At 38.4% G+C, this 21757-nt stretch overlaps 1 protein-coding gene across 12 annotated transcripts in view; it reads left to right on the forward strand.

Annotated features, from left to right (window-relative positions):
* Positions 1–1329: 1329 nt before the first annotated feature.
* The window catches only part of TUT4 (terminal uridylyl transferase 4), a 143297-nt gene continuing 122869 nt past the window's right edge, over positions 1330–21757 (forward strand). For 11 of the 12 annotated variants that reach the window (XM_019937796.3, XM_019937791.3, XM_019937795.3 and 8 more), the window contains exon 1: positions 1330–1646. The gene's annotated coding sequence lies outside the window, so the exon portion shown is untranslated. Of the gene's footprint in view, positions 1647–17762; positions 17870–21757 lie in introns of all 12 variants that reach the window. The other variant, XM_073789755.1, reaches the window with a different exon arrangement.

The raw sequence follows: 21757 nt of genomic DNA on the forward strand, positions 1-21757 counted from the left end.
TAAGAATTAAATGGTAAAATATGTGAACTCCCTAGCTCAATGACTAGCATTTAGTGGTCTCTTCTCACCAAGCTTCAGATTCATGTAGGCATAAATACACAAATAAGAAATATCCAGTTCTGGGGTGCAAAGAAGACGGATTCTGCAGAGAGGCCTTCTGTAAACTTTTACAGGCCCCAGCCTCTGAGTCACATCATGAGAAATTTTATAAGGCAGCATCTTGTAAAGACTTAAGATTTTGCATTTTCCCCCATGTCCAACCTATCATATCCTTTTCCTGCCTCAGCATGTGTCAAATGCAAGAACTGTAGTTGTGTGACTTGTCCAGCTTTGAGGTTAGAGGGTGGTTGAATAATCTCCAAGGCTGGGATCTTAAAAAAAATTAACCAAACTATCTTTTCCGATCGGGACTTTTAATTACTATGTGGAGGAACCTACATTAAAAGCAAGAGGGGGAGAAGGCTCATGGATGGTAGTTGATTCCAAACCCACGTGAAACTAAATAAATGATTTCTTAAATCTTTTACCGGGGTGGAGGGTGGGATACTCTTGTGATTTCTCTCGAGTTCCTTAACTCCAGAATTGGCTGCACTTTAAAAGAAAAGGATTCCAGCTTCGGTGGGCTGGTGGCAAAGTGAATAGGCGGGGAATGGTGGGGCGACCCGGGAGGACTCCTCTGTCTACCTACTAGCTGGTGTTCAGAAGCCCGCTCTAGCCGCCAAGGGTCCGCGGAGGCGCGGGCCGGGTCAGTTCCGTAAGCCAGGCTCAGAGGTGCACGTCCAAGGCCGGGGCTTCCTTCCACTGGGGGACGGCTTTCGGGCCCTCTTCCCGCTTGGGGGCCTCCGTAGGGAGGTCCACAGCCCAGGAAGCCAACCTGAGCGGCGCGGCAGTGCCCGCGACCCCGGCCTCCTCAAGCACGCCAGCGTCCTCGCGCCGCTCCCCAGGGGGGCCCAGCGGGAGAGATGGACTTCGCGACCCTCGCTCGGTGGCCCCGCCCCTCCCTGCGAGCCCGTTGTGACTTCAACCTTCCCCCAACGCTATAGGGCCCCGCCCCCTCCCCGCGGGCTAAAGAGTGTCCTCGCGCGCTCGCCCCTTCCCTCAGCGTGAGTGTGAGTGCGCTGTGCTCTCACCTCGGCGTTGTTTCCCTCCTCCCCATTGTTTCCCGTCTCTACCACAAGGCCCCGAACGTAGCCCCACCCCCATTGGTGTTTACTACCCCCCGCCCCGGTTTAACCAGTGCCCAGGGGACCCCAGAACGGAGGGAGGGGGCACCCCCAAACTCTTCCCTCTGCGCCTCTTCTCCGGGGTTTCCTGCGCATCTATTCCCTACCCCTGCCCGGGTCAGGACTCCATTCGGGGCTCCGTCCCTCTCTCCCCTCCCCCTCTCCCCCGGCTCCCCTTCTCCCTCGGCCCCCTCCCCTCAGCGGGTCCTCCTCTTTCTCTCCCCCTCTCTCCTCCCCCTCCCCATCCCTTCCCCCCCACAATGCAGTTCGCGGCGCGGCGGACATGGCGGTGGTGTCCTGAGCTCGTCGTGTCCTGGCCTCCAGCGGCGGCGGCAGTGACGGCGGCAGCGGGAGGCGGAGGCGGAGCGGGAGCCACTGAGATGAGGAGGCGCCGCGCGCGCCTGTAGCTCGCGGGCCTCGCAGGTACGGAGGTTCCGGCCGCGGCGCAGCACCCGGCGCCCAAGGGGGTGTGCTCGGGGCAGGCCGGGCGGCCCCCTCTTCGCCCTCAGGTGCTGCGGCTCGCAGGTGTCGCGGCCCGGCCCGAGCCCGTGTCAGCCGTCCTCTTGGGGCCTGACACTTCTTTCTTTGCCGGAATGCGCTTCGGGTGTCCCAGGGGAAGGCAGAGATAAGGGAGGTAGGGGCGGCGGCCTGGGCTTCCTGAGGAGGGCATCGGGGAGCTTTGGGGCCGAACTCCACAGCGAGGCTGGGACGCTCGGCCCCTGAGGTGAAACCTGTAGACCCGGGCAGCGGATTTTGAGTTAACGGGATAGGAGTGAACATTTTCTGGGGTCCAGTATGATTCCTTGTCATGTGTGCCTTTTCTTTCACCCCTGCTTAGATATAGACGTACGTATATAACATGTAAATACACAAACACGCATATAATACATAATAAACATTTTTTTCCGGGCTCGCCCTTGTCGTGAGGAGAGAACGTAGAGATGTCTGTGAGGATATCGCTTCTTGCTCGCCCGCCTTCTCTCTCCCCCGCCCCCCGGTCGAATGGTGGTAATGAACGCTTTTGACGTGGGAAACTGAGATTCGTATTTGTAAACAGACAGCACTCGCCGAGTGTGTTGTACGCCTCCGCGAGAGGTTTCAGGTCCTTCTGGTATACGGATTGCAAAAGAATGAGATATTTAGACCTGAAAGAAAGACATCATCGGGATTTCAAGTCGTACCTGAATGTGGTGAATTACTGTTACTTTAACAACGTTGATTAAATACTTTCTTTTTAGAAGATTATCAGATTTTTAATCAGATGAATTTTGTACCTTGCGTGAGGTCTTAGTTTCGGTATACCATGTTTCTTCGTTTCGATATATTTTTCATACAAAAGTAGTTCCTTACACATTTGACGTTTTACTCCCTTTTGTGATCTCCTTAGTGTCCAGAAGTGCAATTCGAATTGTGTATTGTTGGCATGCATTTAATAATTAGCTGGAGCGGATCAGGTTACCTTTTGTTTCCAAAGATCGCCCCCCCATCCAGTCTTGTAGTAGCGAAATGTGTAACACTTGGTGAAACGGAACATATCCTTTTTCTGTTTTTAAAATAATGAGAACTATTAGCTAATAAAATTGGATAATTGCAACTGGTTATGATAATTTAGAGAGAATGCCGTATCAAGGTGGTGAATTGTAGGATGGTTTTTTTTTAAAGTTTTTTTTGTTGTTGTTACTATCAGCGTGTTCTGTATATGAGTAAAATGTACGCTGAAATTTGTTTTAGGCTCAGAACGCTGTATGTCTCCTTAGAAATTGCTGCACTATATTGCATCCTAGTACTGATTAGTCACAACTTATAAAGTTTTGAAATATTCTTTTAGAAAACTGTGCTTAAGATAATTAATGAATTCACTAGTGTCTAGTGTATTATGATCCTTTTATAAACAAATTTTAAAGAGTGCTTCTTAAAAACCGTATACTTTGGGGAAGATAAGAATTTTAAGTTGTTTTATGCTTTAAAAAGATGATATTTAGTACAAACAAAATAGTTACTTTTTAAAAAAAGAGCTATTTTAGATAAATTTTCCTGCTGGTTGTAATTTTTCATTTGACTTGTGTGGAAAATGAAAAAATAAAGCTTCCTTGAAATAATACAGAAGCGGAAGTGAAAGTTATTGACATTTAATGTTTTAAGTCTAGCAAATATCTAAATACAAAAAGGAAATTAAAGTCTTTTCATTGTCCTAGGTCAAGTTGTTAGTAATACAGATAAACTAACAAGATGTTATGATGCACATAAGTTTAGTTCAATATTGTAAATCCTAAATCACATCTATAATTACATTTAGTTTTAGTTAATGTAGCTGGAACAGTATAGTGTCTACACTATAATTTCAGACCTTTTAAAATAAAAATTTTTATTTGTAATTGTAAATGTCTGATTAATAAAAAGCTGTTTAAAGAGAATTTTTATTAGTTCTCAGAGTAGAGTCATTTTAGTAAGAGTAATTGGATGACTCTTTTTGACCTCAAAGTTAACCTTGACATGCACAATAAGCAGGATTAATTTATGTTGTGTTCTTCATATAATGTCAAATCAGGATCTTTGCATAGACAAAGGTGTATGAATTTTATTTCTGCAGAAAGTTTCTGGTTTCAGAGAAACTACAAATAAGACTTACCTGTAAATGCTGATGCCAGTAAATTTTGTTTATCCTTAAAAAAAGAGACCATTTTGATATAACAAATTCAGTGAGATGTGTTACTTCCTAACATAAACTACAAGTGCTTGAATTCAGTTGATTGTTACTGCAGATAGAAATATGTTCTAAAAAAGAACAGTTCTAGAAAGACAAATAGGCAAGGGGAGTAAAGCAGGATATATAGACTTTTTTCTTCTTAGAGGAATTAAGATTAATTACACTGAACTAAGTAAATTAGAATTTTTTTACGCTAAGATTTACCTGTTTTGTTTCAGTCATTGTGCTAGACATGTTTATGTATTTTTTTCACTTGTTCAGTGTAACAACCCTATGAAAACTGTTTTATAAATGAGGAATCTCTGACTCAGGTTAATTTGCATAAGAGCATAGAGTTAGAAAGATTGAAAGCAGCTCTGTGCGTTCTTCCTATTATATATGTCATGTTGCTTCTCAGATGTATCAAGTGTTCTTCCAATTTTATAGGAGAAACTGCCTAAGGTTGCTTGTTCATTCATCATTTAATCATTTGTTTCTTCCAACATTTGCATTTGTACTTTATGCTAGACATTGCTAGGTTTTAGAGATATAAAATTATTGAAGACAACCTCTTGCTTCAGGGAACTCAGTCATATAATATGTAGAGATAAATTGCAACACACTAGATTATGGGAGTTCGGAGGGAAGAAGCCGGCTCTTGAGGGATGAGTAGGAGTTTTCCAGGTGGAGAAGGGGATAGACTGGAGGCCATTGCAAAGTAAAGGAATAATGTGTGTGAAGGTGGTAAGTTGTAATAGGGCTTGGTGTTTAGGGGAGAGTGAGAAATTCAGTGTGGTATGAATTGAGGAGTTATGGATAGAGTGGTGAGAGAAATGGTTTGAAGTACCTGGCAGATTGTGAAGATTATTGTGTATGTTAAATGAAGACCTTTGGATTTTTATCGTGTAAAGTGAGATCACCAAGTGGGATAGTGGTTGAGCTGTAATTAAAATTATGTTTTTTGATTCCTATTTTAGTATTTCTTTCTCCTTGGCTTCTCCATCAATAGATTTACCCTTGTTTTCATTGGATAGTCAAGCCATCTTTTGTATGCTGCTCTCTTCTCCTCTCTCTAGTTGCTGTATTCCAGACTGGTTCTTTGAGGATCCTGTGATCCAAGTCTTATTGTCTAAGAATGTTTAATTTCTTAGAGGAGTCTTTTGAGGTAAAAATAACTCTGGGAGAAATCACCTTGTTATGGTTACACAGGAAGTGTTTTCACTCCTTGGCTTGGGTTAGCTGACTGCTTTCTAGTTTACCACTGGAAAGCAATAACATAGGGCATTGGGGAATGTGGGCTGGAAAGCAGAGGCAGGATTCATACAAGCTCGGTGTTCATTAGTAAAGATGAGCAAAGTCCTACTGATCTTTATACAAAGCAATCTGTATTTTCAAAAATTAGGTATTTTGTAAGACACACAATAATCTGGTTGTTTTAAATGGGTATTTGATTTACAATGATAATAGGTAACTTACTGCATAGTTACTATGTATTCATTTATTGCTAAAGATCTTAGAAGTATTCATCGGCCCTCGCAACAACTCCTTTTATATTATCAGTATTTATAGGTGAGGAAAGTAGCTGCAGAAAGACTAAATACCTTGGATAAGATCTCAGAGCTAGTTTGCTGCTGAGCCAGGATTTGAACTCAGGGTGTCTGAGTCTAGAGTTAGAGCTCTTAACCACTATACTATGTTGCACCTTAAGCTTAGGTTGTCAAAATTTAGTATGCAGAGGATGTTAAATTCAGTATAGTCGCATAGGTTGTCAAAAAATGTTTTGTTAAGAACATAAAGTATGAATTAAGATGATAATGAAATCTGATTGCATTTTGTCAGTCTCAGCTGTACACTGTAGTTTAAATAATTTAATTAACATTAAAATTGATTGGTCATTAACTATAAATAGCTCCAGTCTTGTGCTGAGGGTTAGTTTAGGTCAGCGGTATTCAAACTATGTTTGGGGACCTTTTGGGGGTCTTTGAGTCGTAACTGTTTTCATAGTAATATTAAGAAGATATTTACCTTTTCCCCTTTCATTTTCTCATCTGGAATGTAGAGTGATAGATAAATGTGAAAACATTATTACTTTGATGGTATTGGAATGTGTAATAGTGTATTCTTTTTTTCTTTTTCTTTGAGATATAATTTACAGTACCATAAAACTCACCTTTTTAAAACATGCAGTTCAGGGACTTCCCTGGCAGTCTGGCGGTTAAGACTCCGCGCTTCCAATGCAGGGGACATGGGTTTGATCCCTGGTTGGGGAACTAAGATCCCATATGCTGCGTTACGTGACCAAAAAAAAAAAAAAGCATGCAGTTCAGTGTATATTCGTAAGGTTATGTAACCATCACTACTGTTTAATTCCAGAACATTTTCATCTTACCAAAAGAAACCCTGTGCCCATTAGCAATCACCCTGCATCCCCCCCCACCTCAAGCTTTTGGCAGCCACTAAACTGCTTTCTGTCTCATTCTGTCTTTGGAATTGCCTATTCTGGATATTTCATGTGAATAGAGTCATATAACATGTGGCTTTTTGTGCCTGGCTTCTTTCACTAAGCATAATGTTTTCAAGGTTCGTCCCTAATACATCATGTATTAGCACTTCATTCCTTTTTATGGCTGAATAATACTACATTCTGTGGAATGTATTCTATAGAGATACCACATTTTGTTTATCCATTCATCATTTGATAGACATTTGGGTTATTTCCACTTTTTGGCTATTATGAATAATGTTTCTTTGAACATTCATGTAAAAGTTTTTGTGAGGATGTATGTTTTCATTTCTCTTGGATATATACCCAGGAGTGGAATTGCTGAGTGTTTTGATACATTTATGTTTAACTTTATGGAGGAACTGCCAAACTATTTTCCTGAGAGGCTGCACCATCTTATATTTTCGCTAGTAATGTATGAGGGTTCTAATTTCTCCACATCCTCACCAACACTTGTTATTGTCCATCTTTTAAATTATTGCCATCCTAGCTGGTGAAGTGGTATCTCATTGTGGTTTTGATTTGCACTTCCCTAATGACTAATGATGTTAAGCATCTCTTCATGTGTCTGTTGCTTATTTGTATATCTTATTTGGAGAAATGTCTATTTAAATCCTTTGTTCATTAAAAAAAATTAGATTATTTTTATTGTTGAGTTGTAAGAGTTCTTTATATATTCTGCGTACTAGACCCTTATCAGATAAATGATATGCAAAAATGTTCTCCCATTTTGTGGGTTATCTTTTCATTTTCTTTTTTTAAATTTAAAAAATTTGGCAAAATATAACATAAAATTTACCATGTTAACCATTTTTAAGTGTATATTCACAGTGTTGTGCAACCATCACCACCATCCATGTCCAGAACTTTTTCCTTTTTCCTAAACTAACACTCTGTGCCCTTAAGCAGTAACTCTTCATTCCCTCCTCCCCTCAGCCCCTAGCAACCATCATTCTACTTTCTGTTTCTATGAATTTGACTACTGTATGTAATTAGAGTCATATAATATTTGTTCTTTTGTGACTTACTTTATTTAGCACAGTTTCTTCAGGGTTCTTCCACGTTTTAGCATGTGTCGGAATTTGCTTCTTTTTTAAGGCTGAATAATGTTCTGTTGTATTTATATACCATATTTTGTTTATCCATTCATCCGTTGATAGACACTTTGGTTGCTTCTGCCTTTTGGCTATTGTGAATACTGCTGCTGTGGATGTGGGTGTACAAATATCTGTTTGAGTCCCTGCTTTCTGTTCTTTGGAAATGTACCCAGAAGTGGAATTGCTGGATCATGTGGTAAATCTATGTTTAGTTTTTGAGGAACTGCCATTTAATTCTTTTCATTTTCTTGAGTATGTTTTTTTAAGCACCCAAGTTTTAGATTTTGATAAAGTCCTATTTATCTATTTCTTCTTGCGCTTTGGGAGTCATATCCAAGAGATATAAGCCAAAATTACAAAGATCTACACCTGTGTTTTTTTCCTACCAGTTTTATAGTTTTAGCTTTTACATTTAGGTTTTTGATCCATTTTTAGTTAATTTTTGAATGTGGTGTGAGGCAGAGGTCCAACTTCATTCTTTTGCATGTGGCTATCCAGTTATCCTAGCACCATTTATTGACAAGACTATTCTTTCCCTTGTTGAATGATCTTGGTATCATTGTTGAAAATCAATAGACCATAAAAGTCTCTGTTTGTTTCTGGCTTCTCAATTGATTCTGGATTCTCCGTTGATTTGTATGTCTGTCCTTATGCCAGTACCACCCAGTCTTTTTTCCTTTTATTTATTTATTTATTTTTGGCTGCGTTGGGTCTTTGTTGCTGTGCGCGGGCTTTCTCTATTTGTGGCGAGTGGGGGCTCCTCTTCCTTGTGGTGCACGGGCTTCTCGTTGCGGTGGCATCTCTTGTTGGGGAGCACAGGCTCTAGGCGTGATGGCTTCAGTAGCTGTGGCACATGGGCTCAGTAGTTGTGGCTCGTGGGCTCTAGACCGCAGGCTCAGTAGTTGTGGCACACGGGCTTATTTGCTCCGCGGCATGTGGGCTCTTCCCGGACCAGGGCTCGAACCCGTGTCCCCTGCATTGGCAGGAGGATTCTTAACCACTGCACCACCGGGGAAGTCCCACCACCCAGTCTTGATTACTGTAGCTTTGTAGAAGTTTTGAAATTGGGAAATCGAAGTTGAAGTTGTGAGTTCTCCAACTTAACTTTTCCTTTTCAAGATTGTTTTCGGCTGTTCTGAGTCCCTTGCATTTCCGTGTGCATTTTAGGATCCACTTGTCAATTTTTGAAGAAAATCTTGTACTTCTTTTGTTATTACTTTGATGGTATTGGAATGTGTAATAGTGTATTCTTCTTTTTCTTTGAGGTATAATTTACAGTACCAATTGTAAATAGAATTTTTTTTTTTTTTTTTTTTTTTTTGCTGTACGCGGGCCTCTCACTGTTGTGGCCTCTCTCGTTGCGGAGCACAGGCTCCGGACGCGCAGGCTCAGCGGCCATGGCTCATGGGCCTAGCTGCTCCGCGGCATGTGGGATCTTCCTGGACCAGGGCACGAACCCATGTCCCCTGCATCGGCAGGTGGACTCTCAACCACTGCGCCACCAGGGAAGCCCTGGAATTGTTTTCTTGACTTCACTTCTGGACTGTTCATTGCTAGTATGTAGAAATACAATTGATTTTTGTATATTGATCTTGGATAGTAATCTTGCAGGACTAATTTATTAGCTCTAACAGGTTTTTTGAGGATTCCTTAGGATTTTCTACATATGGGATCATGTCATCTGCAAATATAGATAGTTTTACTTTTTCTTTTCCAGTCTGGATGCTTTTTATTTCTTTTTCTTGCCTAATTGCCTTGGCTGGTACAGTGTCGAAGAGAAGTGAAGACAACAGGGAATTCCCTGGAGGTCCAGTGGTTAGGACTCGGTGCTTTCACTTCTGTGGCCGGTGTTCAATCCCTGGTCAGGGAACTAAGATCGTGCAAGCCACGCGGCCAAAATGAATAAATAAATAAATAGATAAATGTTAAAAAAAACGTGAAGACAACATATCCTTGTTTCTGTTCTTAAGGGAGAAAACATTTCACCATTAAGTATGATGTCACATGTGGGTTTTTTGTCAGATTGAGGAAAGTTTCTTTTGATTCCTAATTTGTTGAGTGTTTTTATTGTAAAAGGGTGTTAGATTTTATCAAATGCTTTTTTGTGTGTCACTCGAGATGACTGTGTGGTTTTTGTCCTTTATTTTATTAATATGGTGTATTACATTGATTGATTTTAATATTGAACCAACCTTGCATTCCTGGTATAGAATACACTTGATCCTGGTGTATAACTTTTTGTTGCTGGATTTGGTTTGCTAGTATTTTGTTGAGGATTTTGCATCTGTATTCGTAAGACACATTGGTGTATAGTTTTCTCATAATGTTTTTGTCTGGTTTTGGTATTAAGGCAATACTGGCCTCATAGAATGAGTTAATAGTGTATTTTGTATTTGAAAAATTTCTCAGTTTTAATATCTAATGATGTAAGTGTTAATAGCTATAACTTACATAAACAAAAGTTCTTGGGATTCTTGGTAATTTTTAGGAGTATAAATGCATCCTGAGGTCAGAAAGTTTGAGAACTGCTGGTTTAGGCTAAGAACATATCTTAGTGCCTAAGTATTGAACCAAAAAATATGTCTCTTCTTTTTTGTCATAAAACAATCCCATTTGTGTCATTTTAGGCAAGTCATATACTCAGGGTGCCTCATTAATATATAAAGTGGAAATACTGCAAGACTGTTAACTTTACAGGTGTGCAAAGATAAATGAATGAATGAATGAATATATTAGCTGATACTGTATCTTCAAAACAAACCTGTTTTTAAAAAATTTTTAAATTTTATTTAATTTTTTTATACAGCAGGTTCTTATTAGTTATACATTCTATGCATATTAGAGTATATATGTCAATCCCAGTCTCCCAATTTATGACACCACCATCCCCCACCACCACTTTCCCCCCTTGTTGTCCATACATTTGTTCTCTACATCTGTGTCTCTATTTCTGCCATGCAAACTGGTTCACCTGTACCATTTTTCTAGGTTCCACATATATGCATTAATATATGATATTTGTTTTTCTTTTTCTGACTTATTCTGTATGAGTCTCTAGATCCATCCACGTCTCTACAAATGATCCAATTTCATTCCTTTTTATGGCTGAATAATATTCCATTTTGTATATGTACCACATTTTCTTTATCTATTCATCTGTCGATGGGCATTTAGGTTGCTTCTGTGACCTGGCTGTTGTAAATAGTGCTGCAGTGAACATTGGGGTGCATGTGTCTTTTTGAATTACGGTTTTCTCTGGGTATATGCCCAGTAGTGGGATTGCTGGGTCATATGGTAATTCTATTTTTAGTTTTTTAAGGAACCTCCATACTGTTCTCCATAGTGGCTGTATCAATTTACATTCCCACCAACAGTGCAAGAGGGTTCCCTTTTCTCCACACCCTCTAGCATTTGTTGTTTGTAGATTTTCTGATGCTGCCCATTCTAACTGGTGTGAGGTGATACCTCATTGTAGTTGTGATTTGCATTTCTCTAATAATTAGTGATGTTGAGCAGCTTTTCATGTGCTTCTTGGCCATCTGAATGTGTTCTTTGGAGAAATGTCTATTTAAACAAATCTTTTTTTTAAATTGAAAAATTTGTAAGGGCTCCAGGACTTTTTGTAGGAACTTATGGTATGAGACAGTGTCTTGAATTCTGTCATACAGGTAAAAAGTAGTTAGTGTTTGGAACTTGTATTTAAGCTTTCTGTGATAGTACCAGTTTTAAACCAGTAATTTTCATTATATGAGAGGTACACCTCCTTAGGAAGGTGTTTCATAATCACTTTGGAAGGTCTTTTAAACCACTCACAGCTAGCCTCTCCCACCTCCCATTCTTGTGTTCCTCTTTATTTCTGTTGGCTGTGTATTCTGTTTCTCAGATGGGTTAGAAAAATGATTGAGAGCCATTATTCTGAATCCTCTAGGGGGTTTGTAGCTTGTTCCCTTCACACCTCCTTCCTCAAAGCCAGAAAACCAGACCCATGTTTTTCTATATAGTGTCTGTCTATTCTTCTATACTCCTCTAAAATTCTAATTCTTTTAAGACTGGTGTCATACTGCCAAGGGGGAAAGGTGGCAGGGTGGTGGGGTTGGTGGTGTGATGAATTGGGTGATTGGGATTGACATGTATACACTGATGGGTATAAAATCGATGACTAATAGAACCTGCTGTATAAAAAAATAAATAAAATTAAATTAAAAAATTCAAAGAAAAAAAAAAGACTGGTGCCCTACTGGCTGTTTCTTACCTGACTTTGTTATTTCAATCTAGGAACCTCTATGTCACTCCCTTATGTTCACTGATACTTTGGTATAATTTTTGATGTCATATCAGGCAGTTGGAAGCATAATACTGAAGGTTACCTAACATCTTAACTTTATTTTTCCTTAATTTCTGTATTCCAGTGGTATTCAACTCTACCTTCCTTGAAACACCTACTCATGGTTCCAAAATGGTTCTACTTCTGACCAAAATCTCCTTAATATCTGTATGTGCATCTTTCTCATTTCTTTAGTTTTCTCATCTATCCCTAATCTCTTTGTACATAACCTCTTTTGGGTTTTATCCTTCCCCCTCACCAGTACCATTACTGTTGTGTTTGCTTACTCTATTGAAATATTCATTCTGTCAGTCCCCTACCCAGTATGAACTTAAATATCTGTAAATTGTATAAACTAGTAGACTGGTGTGTTATATATGTAGTTAGGTCTTTAACACAGTTGGGCAGTATTTTAGTCAGATTTCTTTCCTGTTTCTCACATTTAGTATTGTTTTACCCTGGCCTTAAGCCCTCTACTGCCCTCTGCCTTTCTCAGTCAGTGTTGGACTTCTGTTTCATAGAACAATGTTATAAAACTTGTGTTCCTCACAGTCCTTTGAGATGCTGATAGGTGGTCCTGGCAAAAAATGTTTCTTTAGTCAAATAAATCTGGGAAATGTTGCAAATTAGATCTCACTCTTAGAGATTTACAGTGCTTATTAGGATATTGAAGCATCTTCTGGGAAGAAACCCATTTAACTTTAACACAACTTTTCCCTCTCCGCAATCCCACTAAAATTGCTTGTGTTAAGGCCCTAAATAACCTTTTTTTTTTTTTTTTTTTTTTTTGTGGTACGCGGGCCCCTCACTGCTGTGGCCTCTCCCGGTGCAGAGCACAGGCTCGGGATGCGCAGGCCCAGTGGCCATGGCTCACGGGCCCAGCCGCTCCGCGGCATGTGGGATCTTCCTGGACTGGAGCATGAACCCTTGTCCCCTGCATCGGCAGGCAGACTCAACCACTGCGCCACCAGGGAAGCCCCTAAATAACCTTTTAATACTTTTTACTATTATTGATAACTATTCTTGTTTACTTCTGTGACATCTCCTTTTCCTCTCTTCTCTGTCTTCCTGTTCTGCAGAAGTTAATCTAAAGCAGAAATTGTGTTACTCTTCTGCTTATCATCTATGGCTTCTCTTTGTTAAAGTCTAAACTTGAGTTGGTGTGCAAATATGTGTACCAATTTACATTCCCAGTTCATCTCCTGTATTCATCGTTATGCATGCTATTTTACATCCTAAAAAACCTGTCAGAGTTTTAGAAATATATTTTGTCTAGTACATACAAATCTTGTCTTACTCCGTCTCTTAAGTGAGAAATTCTTTCTCAGCTCAATATTATCTCCATGTAGAAGCCTTTTTCTTCGGCTCTTTCCTCAGGGTTTCCTTAGCATGTGTCACATAATATTGTCATTATTTGTTTATATGACTATCTCCCCTTTTAGACATGAGCCTATTATTTATCTTTGTATCTCCAGCTTTTAACTGAGCACCTTATATGTGAATGTTGAAAATTAATCTTTGTTAAAACTAATTACAGATTTATATTTTTTTACCTGAGCAAATAAAAGCACAGCTACATAATTTGCAGGGCCTAGTGCAAAATAAAAATGCAGGGTCCCTAGTTCAAAACGCAGGAAAAAAAGTGCTGTTAAAGTTACTAAAACATCAAGGTTTTTTCCTTCTTCTTTGATCTTACTCTCAGCTCGTTTTATTTCCTTTTTAATGTCATTGTAAATAAAGAACATTAAAATTGTTAAATAAGCATGAATTTTACTGTTCAACTTTGTATTTTGCAATGCCAGATTTAAATGCAAATATATGATTATTTAACTCTTACGTGGAATTGCTCAAATTTCATAGCTTGTACATATATATTTCATTCTTACCAGAACAGGGAAAACACTGCACAAAACTTACTCGCTGTTTTTATTTCATTTCTTATACTTGCACATTCTACCAACAGTCTTTACCTTTGATTTGGCAGGACTGAAAGGAAAAGGAACTGTGGCTTGCTCTATCTTTCCCTTTCCTTCTGTGTTGTCACTTTCAGCATAAGTGGTTGGTTAATACAGGGAAGTAACATGAGTAAGAAAAGACATGATAGGCTTTTTGATCATACATGTTTCTTACAATTCCATTGCCTTTCCTCTGTGTTTGAAGCAAGTTATGGTTCAAACAAAGTGTGGCTTCTTGGGCTGTTAGTACCCTTGCTTACTTAGTTGTAGACAACATGCTTACTTAATATTCACATTGAGTCTTGCTGAACTCCCCACACATCATGGCTCCACCGATATTCTGTGTTCACGGGACATCACCAAATCTATATGAGAATGAGGTGGAAACGAATGGCAAGGTATACATTTTGCATATATCTCCTGCTCCTGTGCATGTTCCATTGTCCTATTAGACTTCACTACAAAACACAGATTCAAAGATAAAATTATTAAGAATTTCAAGTTGGTGACAGGAGAGCTTTAAACCAAGCACAGCATCTTTCTGAGCATGGAGCCCTCTGTAACTGCACAGATCACATGACCATGAAATTAGCCCTGAACAAAGAGATTGGAGGGAAATAGTAACATGGGTCGAGACAAAGAGACTGCCTTATTTCACCTTGTACTAATGTGATAAGCCTTGTTACTGCTCCTTTATTTTGAGGCATTCTGAGGGTTGTGTTCCTTATTGCCTTGAAGTTAGGTGCAGCCATGTGGCTTTTTTTGGTAAATGAAATGTGAGCAAAGGTGAGCAGTGCTATGCCTTCTCCCTCTGTTTTGCTAATATGGGAGGTAACGTAAGATTAAAACAGCTTGGAATGCTGAGCCAATGCATAAAGGACAGCTGCTTTAGAGAGTCACCTTAATTCACAGAGGATTTTGCATGAGTTGTTAAATCAATGTATGTTGTGATAAACACTGAGTTGTAGAGGTTGTTATTGCAGCATAACCTGGCCCATTCCAAGGGATACAGTATATGAAATTTCAAAATGAATATGGTGTTAGTAGCACAAGAGTTGTAGGACCAGCACAGTTACATATCACAATTTTTGGACCTGTGGGACAAACTTTGTCTCCCCAACAAACAAGTAACACTTAAAAAGTGTTAGCTACTTTGTTATACATAAATACCAAAGAGCTGCCTGATGTTGGAAGAATCAAGAACTTTCTAGTGAATCTTGCATCACAGAACTCTTCATATAGATAGAGCTTGTTCTTGATTATTTGTTTATAAGGAAAAAGAGGAAAGTGTGGCTTGGATAATTAGGGGATCCAGATGATCTCCATATCTCATTAGAAAAAAGCCCAAAAAACAATTGGCAACCTCAGGCTGTTTTAATCAACAAATTGCTTGTGAAAAGAAGCATGACTTAAACTAAACTTCTTTGACCAGTGGCCAAAAAAGCTTTACCAGATGAACACAGAAGGAAAAGGCTTGATTAATCCGGAAAACCTAGCTAATTGGGCTTTAGATGAGGATCTAGGTAATTTAGTTTGGAAATCCCATTTATTTACAAAACTGAATTTGAGAGAAGAGGGCACAATTCTACTTGCCTTTCATCATAAAAACTGTCAGTTGATTTACCCATATAAAAAGTTATGTTTTTTTAAACCTTTAGCTATTTTAGAATATGATTGACATTTAAAATTTGAGGTTTGTGATATTTTATATAAGCTTAATACACATTATTTCGATTAAATATTTTGAGTTAAAAATTTTTTTATTCTGGTAAAGTATACATCACATTAAATTTATCGTTTTAACCTTTTTAAGTGTACAATTCAGTGGCATTAGTACATTCACAATGTTGTGTAACCATTGCCACTATTTATTTCCAAAACTATTTTTATCATCCCAAACAGAAACTCTGTACCTATTAAGCAATGACTTCCCATTCCCCTTTCCCACAAGCCCCTGATAACTTCTGTTCTACTTTCCCTGTGAATTTACCAATTCTCAATATCTTATATAATTGAATCATACAATATCTGCCGTTTTGTGAGTGACTGATTTCATTTAGCATGATGTCCTCAAGGTTCATCCATGTTGTAGCATGTGTCAGAGTTTCGTCCTTTAAATGGCCAAGTAATATTCCATTGTGTGTATCCCACATTTTGTTTATCCATTCATCTGTTGATAGATGCTTGATTGCGTCTACCTTCTGGCTGTTGTGAATAATGCTGCAGTGAACATGGTGTACAAATATCTGTTTGAGTCCCTATTTTCAGTCTTTTGGATATATGCCTACGAGTAGAATTACTAGATCATATGGCAATTCCATGTTTAACTTTTTGAGGAACTTCCAAACTGTTTTCTGCATCAACTGCATCATTTTATTCCCACCAGCAGTTGCATGAGGATTCCCACTTGGTTTTTTGTTTTTTTGCTTTGGTTGCCTTTGCTTTTGGTATCAAATCCAAAAAAATAATTGTCAAGATGGATGTCAAGGATGCAATTTTAAATTTTGATGAAGACCAATTTATCTATTTTTTTCTTTTGTCATCTGTGCTTTTGATGTCATATTTAAGAAACTGTTGCCAAATCCGAGGTCATGAAGATTTATAGTTTTTATGCAGTTATATTTACGTGTGTGTTTGTGTAGAGTATAAGGTATAGTTTTAGTATAGATATTAAATTTAGGTCTTTGTTCTTTTGTTTTTATCCTTGTATTGTTTATTTCTGAAAATATAGGTATATATATTCTCTTCTTTCTTACAAAAAATTAGCTTACTACACGTGCCTGTGTATATTACTTTTTTTCACTTAACAGTATATCTTCACTATCACTCCATAACAGAATAGAGAGTTCCTCAGTCTAGTTTACATCTGTATGGTAATATATTTTATTGTTTTATGACAGTTTTTCTATAATTTTTCAAAAGGCTCAAATGGTCATTTGAGTTTTTTTCCTGTCTGCTGCTTTTACAATTAGTGTCTTGTCTTATTTGATCCATTTTGAGTTAATTTTTGCAACTGGTGTAAGGTCAGGGTCCAGCTCCATTCTTCTGAACAGGCGTGTTCAGTTTTCCAGCACCATTTATTGAAAAGACTGTCCTTTCCTCCATTCAGTGCTCTTAGCACTGTTGTCAGATCGAATGACCACGTATGTAAGGGTTTATTTATGGGCTCTGTATTCTGTTCCATTGATACATGTCTTTCCTTATGCCATTACCAGACTGTTTTGGTTATTGTAGATTTGTGTAGTAAGTTTTGAAATAAGAAAGTGTTATTCTTCCAACTAATGTTTTCCTTTTTTTAGATTTTTTTGCCTATTTAGAGTCCTTTGAAATTCCATATGACTTTTAGGATGGGTTTTTGTTTCTGCAAAAAATGCCATTGTGATTTTGATAGTGATTGCACTGAGTCTGTAGATCACTTTGGGTAGTATTGTTAACAATATAAGTCATTGGCAATGACTTAAGTGAAGGAAACAAATGGGTGAGTGCAAAGTGGGCTGCAGTTTATGAATTCTGCCCAGTCTCCAGCTTTTGGCAGCACTGGGAAAGCAGACTAAATAGTTTTGAGGACTCTTGATGTTGATAACAATAAGCAAGGAGTGGAGTATTTAATTCTTTTAAGGTGAATGATAAACATTGTAAAAGGTGTGTTTTCGAATGTTCTACTCCCTTCGGCTGTAGGTCACATGAACTTAAAATACTTCCTGATTCCTTAGTTACCCGTAGGCAGTGAGTGACCAAGGTCTGAAAAGGGAAGAGCAAGAAAGAGGTAGGTAGGGAAAGTAGACTGGAAGGAATCTATGAACATGGGATGTCACTGCATTTATTTATTTAATTTCTTTCAGTAATGTTTTGTAGTGTAATGTTTTCAGGGTAAAAATTTTTTTGCTTCCTTTGTTAAATTTATTATTACTTTTTTTTTTTTTTGCGGTACGCGGACCTCTCACTGTTGTGGCCTCTCCCGTTGCGGAGCACAGGCTCCGGACGCGCAGGCTCAGCAGCCATGGCTCACGGGCCCAGCCGCTCCGCGACGTGTGGGATCCTCCTGGACCGGGGCACGAACCTGCGTCCCCTGCATCGACAGGTGGGCTCTCAACCACTGCGCCACCAGGGAAGCCCCTAAATTTATTCTTAAAGTATTGTATTCTTTTTGATTCTATTGTAAGTGGAATCATTTTTGTAATTTCATTTATGGATTGTTTGCTACTGTAAAGAAATCTGTGTGTTGATTCTGTATCCTGCAACTTGTTGAATTTGTTTATTAGCTCTGTTTTTTTGTGTGTATTCTTGGGATTTTGTTACATTTAATATCATGTCATCTGCAAACATAGTTTTACTTTTTCTTTTCCAGTTTGGTTGCCTTTTATTTCTTTTACTTGGCTAATTGCTCTGGCTAGAACTTCTAGTACTGTGTTAAATAGAAGTGGCAAAAGCAGACATCTTTATCTTATTGTGGGTCTTAGGGGAAATTTTTTTAAGTCTTTCACTAATGAGTATGATGTTAGCTGTGTGTTTTTCGTTTTGTTTTCGTTTTGGGTGGTTTTTTTTTTTTTTGTAGATGGCCTTTATTACGTTGAGGAAGTTCCTTTGTGTTACTAGTTTGAGTGTTTATATCATGAAAAGGTGCTGGATTTTGTCAAATGCTTTCTTCTGCATCAGTTGAGATGATCACGTATTTTTCTTTTCCTTCAGTCTATTAATGTGGTTTATCACATTGATAATTCAATCACCCTTACATTCTGAAGATAAATGTCATGTGGTCATGGTGTATAACCCTTTTAATATGCTGCTGAATTTGGTTTGCTAGTACTTTGTTGATGATTTTTTGCATATATATTCAGAGTGTCAGAGTAATGCTGGCCTCATAGAATGAGTTAGGAAGTGTTCCCTCCTTTTCAATTTTTGGAAGTGTTTGAGAAGGATTGGTATTGATTCTTTACATGTTGAGTAAGCTTCTCCAGTATAGCCTTCTGATTGTGAGCTTTTTTTGTTGAGGGGTTTTTGATTACTGATTCAGTCTACTTACTTGTTGTAGGTGTATTCGTATTTTATATTTGCTCTTGACTCAGTTTTGGTAATTTGTGTGTTTGTAGGAATTTGTCCATTCCACCTAGGTTATCCAATTTGTTGATGTACAGTTGTTCATAGTATTCTTTTATAATCCTTATTTTAAAAAATTATATCAAATATCCTTTTATCTCCATTTAAAAAATTGTGGTAAAATAATACGTTGCTTAAAAAAATACATTGTTTGGGCTTCCCTGGTGGCACAGTGGTTGAGAGTCCGCCTGCCAATGCAGGGGACACGGGTTCATGACCTGGTCCGGAAAGATCCCACATCCCGCGGAGCGGCTGGGCCTGTGAGCCATGGCCGCTGAGCCTGCGCGTCTGGAGCCTGTGCTGCGCAACGGGAGAGGCCACAACAGTGAGAGGCCCGCGTACCGCAAAAAAAACAAAAAACATTGTTTTCATTTGTCTCAAGGTATTTTCTGATTGCCCTTGTGATTTCTTCTTTGACCCGTTGGTTTGCGTGCATTGTTTAATTTTCACATATTTATGAATTTTCCAGTTTTTTTCCTGTTATTGATTTGATTTCCAATTTCAGTCTACTGTGATAAGAAAAGGTAATTTGTATGATTTCAGTCTTTTTAAATTTATTAAGACTTGTTTTGTGGCCTAACATAATAGTCTATCCTTGAGAATGTTCCATGTGTACTTGAGAGGAATATGTATTCTGCTGAGGTTGGGTTGAGTCTTCTGGATTTATCTGTTAAGTCTCATTGGTGTATAACGTTATTCAAGTCCTCTATTTCCTTATTGGTTTTCTGTCTGGTTGCTCTGTTATTGAAAGAAAGGTATTGAAGTCTCCAACTATTTTATTTATTTATATATTTAATTGAAATATAGTTGATTTACAGTGTTGTGTTAATTTCTGCCATACAGCAAAGTGACTCATATATATATATTATATATAATGTATATAATATATGTATACATTCTGTTTAATATTCTTTTCCATTGTGGTTTATCTCAGGATTTTGGATATAGTTTTCTGTGCTATACAGTAGGACCTTGTTTTCCATTCATTCTGTATGTACTAGTTTGCATCTACTAACCCCAAACCCCAGTCCATCCCCCCTCCCCACTCCCTCCCCCTTGGCAACCACAAGTCTGTTCTCTATGTCTGTGTGTCTGTTTCTGCTTCATAGATAGGTTCATTGTGTCATACTTTAGATTCCACATATAAGTGGTATCATATGGTATTTGTCTTTCTCTTTCTGACTTACTTCACTTAGTATGATAATCTCTAGTTGCGTCCATGTTGCTGCAAACGGCATTATTTTGTTCTTTTTTATGGCTGAGTAGTATTCCAGTGTATATATGTACCACATCTTTTTTTGTTTTTTTAAAATTTTTATTGGAGTAGAGTTGATTTACAATGTTCTGTTAGTTTCAGGTGTACAGCAAAGTGAATCAGTTATACATATATCCACTCTTTTTTTTTTTAAGATTCTTTTCCCATATAGGCCATTACAGAGTATTGAGTAGAGTTCCCTGTGCTATACAGCAGGTTCTTATTAGTTATGTATTTTATATATAGTAGTGTGTATATGTCAGTCCCAGTCTCCCAACTTATCCCTTCCCCCCTTATCTCCTGGTAACCATAAGTTTGTTTCCTACGTTTGTGACTCTACTTCTGTTTTGTAAATAAATTCATTTGTACTCCTTTTTTTTAGATTCCACATATAAGTGATATCATATGATAGATGTCTTTCTGTGTCTGACTTACTTCACTCAGTATGACAATCTCTGGGTCCATCCCTGTTGCTGCAAATGGCATTATGTTCTTTTTTATGGCTGAGTAATATTCCATTGTATATATGTACCACATCTTCTTTATCCATTCATCTGTTGATGGTCATTAAGGTTGTTTCCATGTCTTGGCTATTGTGAATAGTGCTGCTATGAACATAGGGTTCATGTATCTTTTTGAATTACAGTTTTGTCCGGATATATGCCCCGGAGTGGGATTGCTGGATCTTATGGTAGCTCTGTTTTTAGTTCTCTGAGGAACCTCCATAGTGTTTTCCATTGTGGCTGCACCAACTTATATTCCCACCAACCGTGTAGGAGGGTTCCCTTTTCTCCATACCCACCCCAGCATATGTTATTTGTAGACTTTTTGATGATGGCCATTTTGACTGGTGTGAAGTGGTACTTCACTGTAGTTTTGATTTGCATTGATCTAACAATTAGTGATGTTGAGCATCTTTTCATGTGCCTCTTGGCCATCTGTATGTCTTCTTGGGAGAAATGTCTCTTTAGATATTCTGCCCATTTTTTGATTGGGTTGTTTTTGTTGTTGAGTTGTATGAGCTGTTTGTATATTTTGGAAATTAAGCTCTTGTCAGTCTCATGGTTTGCAAATATTTTCTCCCATTCTGTAGGTTGTCTTTTGTTTTGTTTATGATTTCCTTTGCTGTGCAAAAGCTTGTAAATTTGATTAGGTCCCATTTGTTTATTTTTGTTTTTATTTCTATTGCCATGGGAGACTGACCTAAGAAAACATTGGTACAATTTATGTCAGAGAATTTTTTACCTATGTTTTCTTTTAGGAGTTTTATGGTGTGATGTCTAATGTTTAAGTCTTTAAACCATTTTGAGTTTATTTTTGTGTATGGTGAGAGGGTGTGTTCTAACTTCATTGATTTAAACATGGCTGTCCAACTTTCCCAACACCAGTTGCTGAAGAGACTGTCCTTTTCTCATTGTATATTCTTGCCTCCTTTGTTGACAGTTAATTGACCATAGGTGTGTGGGTTTATTTCTGGGTTCTCTGTTCTGTTCCATTGATCCATATGTCTGTTGTTGTGTCAATGCCATGCTGTTTTGATTACTGTAGCTTTGTAGTATTGCCTGAAGTCTGGGATGGTTATGCCTCCTGCTTTGTTCTTTTTCTTCAGGATTGCTT

This window comes from Tursiops truncatus, chromosome 1 (assembly GCF_011762595.2).
Source record: "Tursiops truncatus isolate mTurTru1 chromosome 1, mTurTru1.mat.Y, whole genome shotgun sequence".
Classification (NCBI taxonomy): Eukaryota; Metazoa; Chordata; class Mammalia; order Artiodactyla; family Delphinidae; genus Tursiops; species Tursiops truncatus.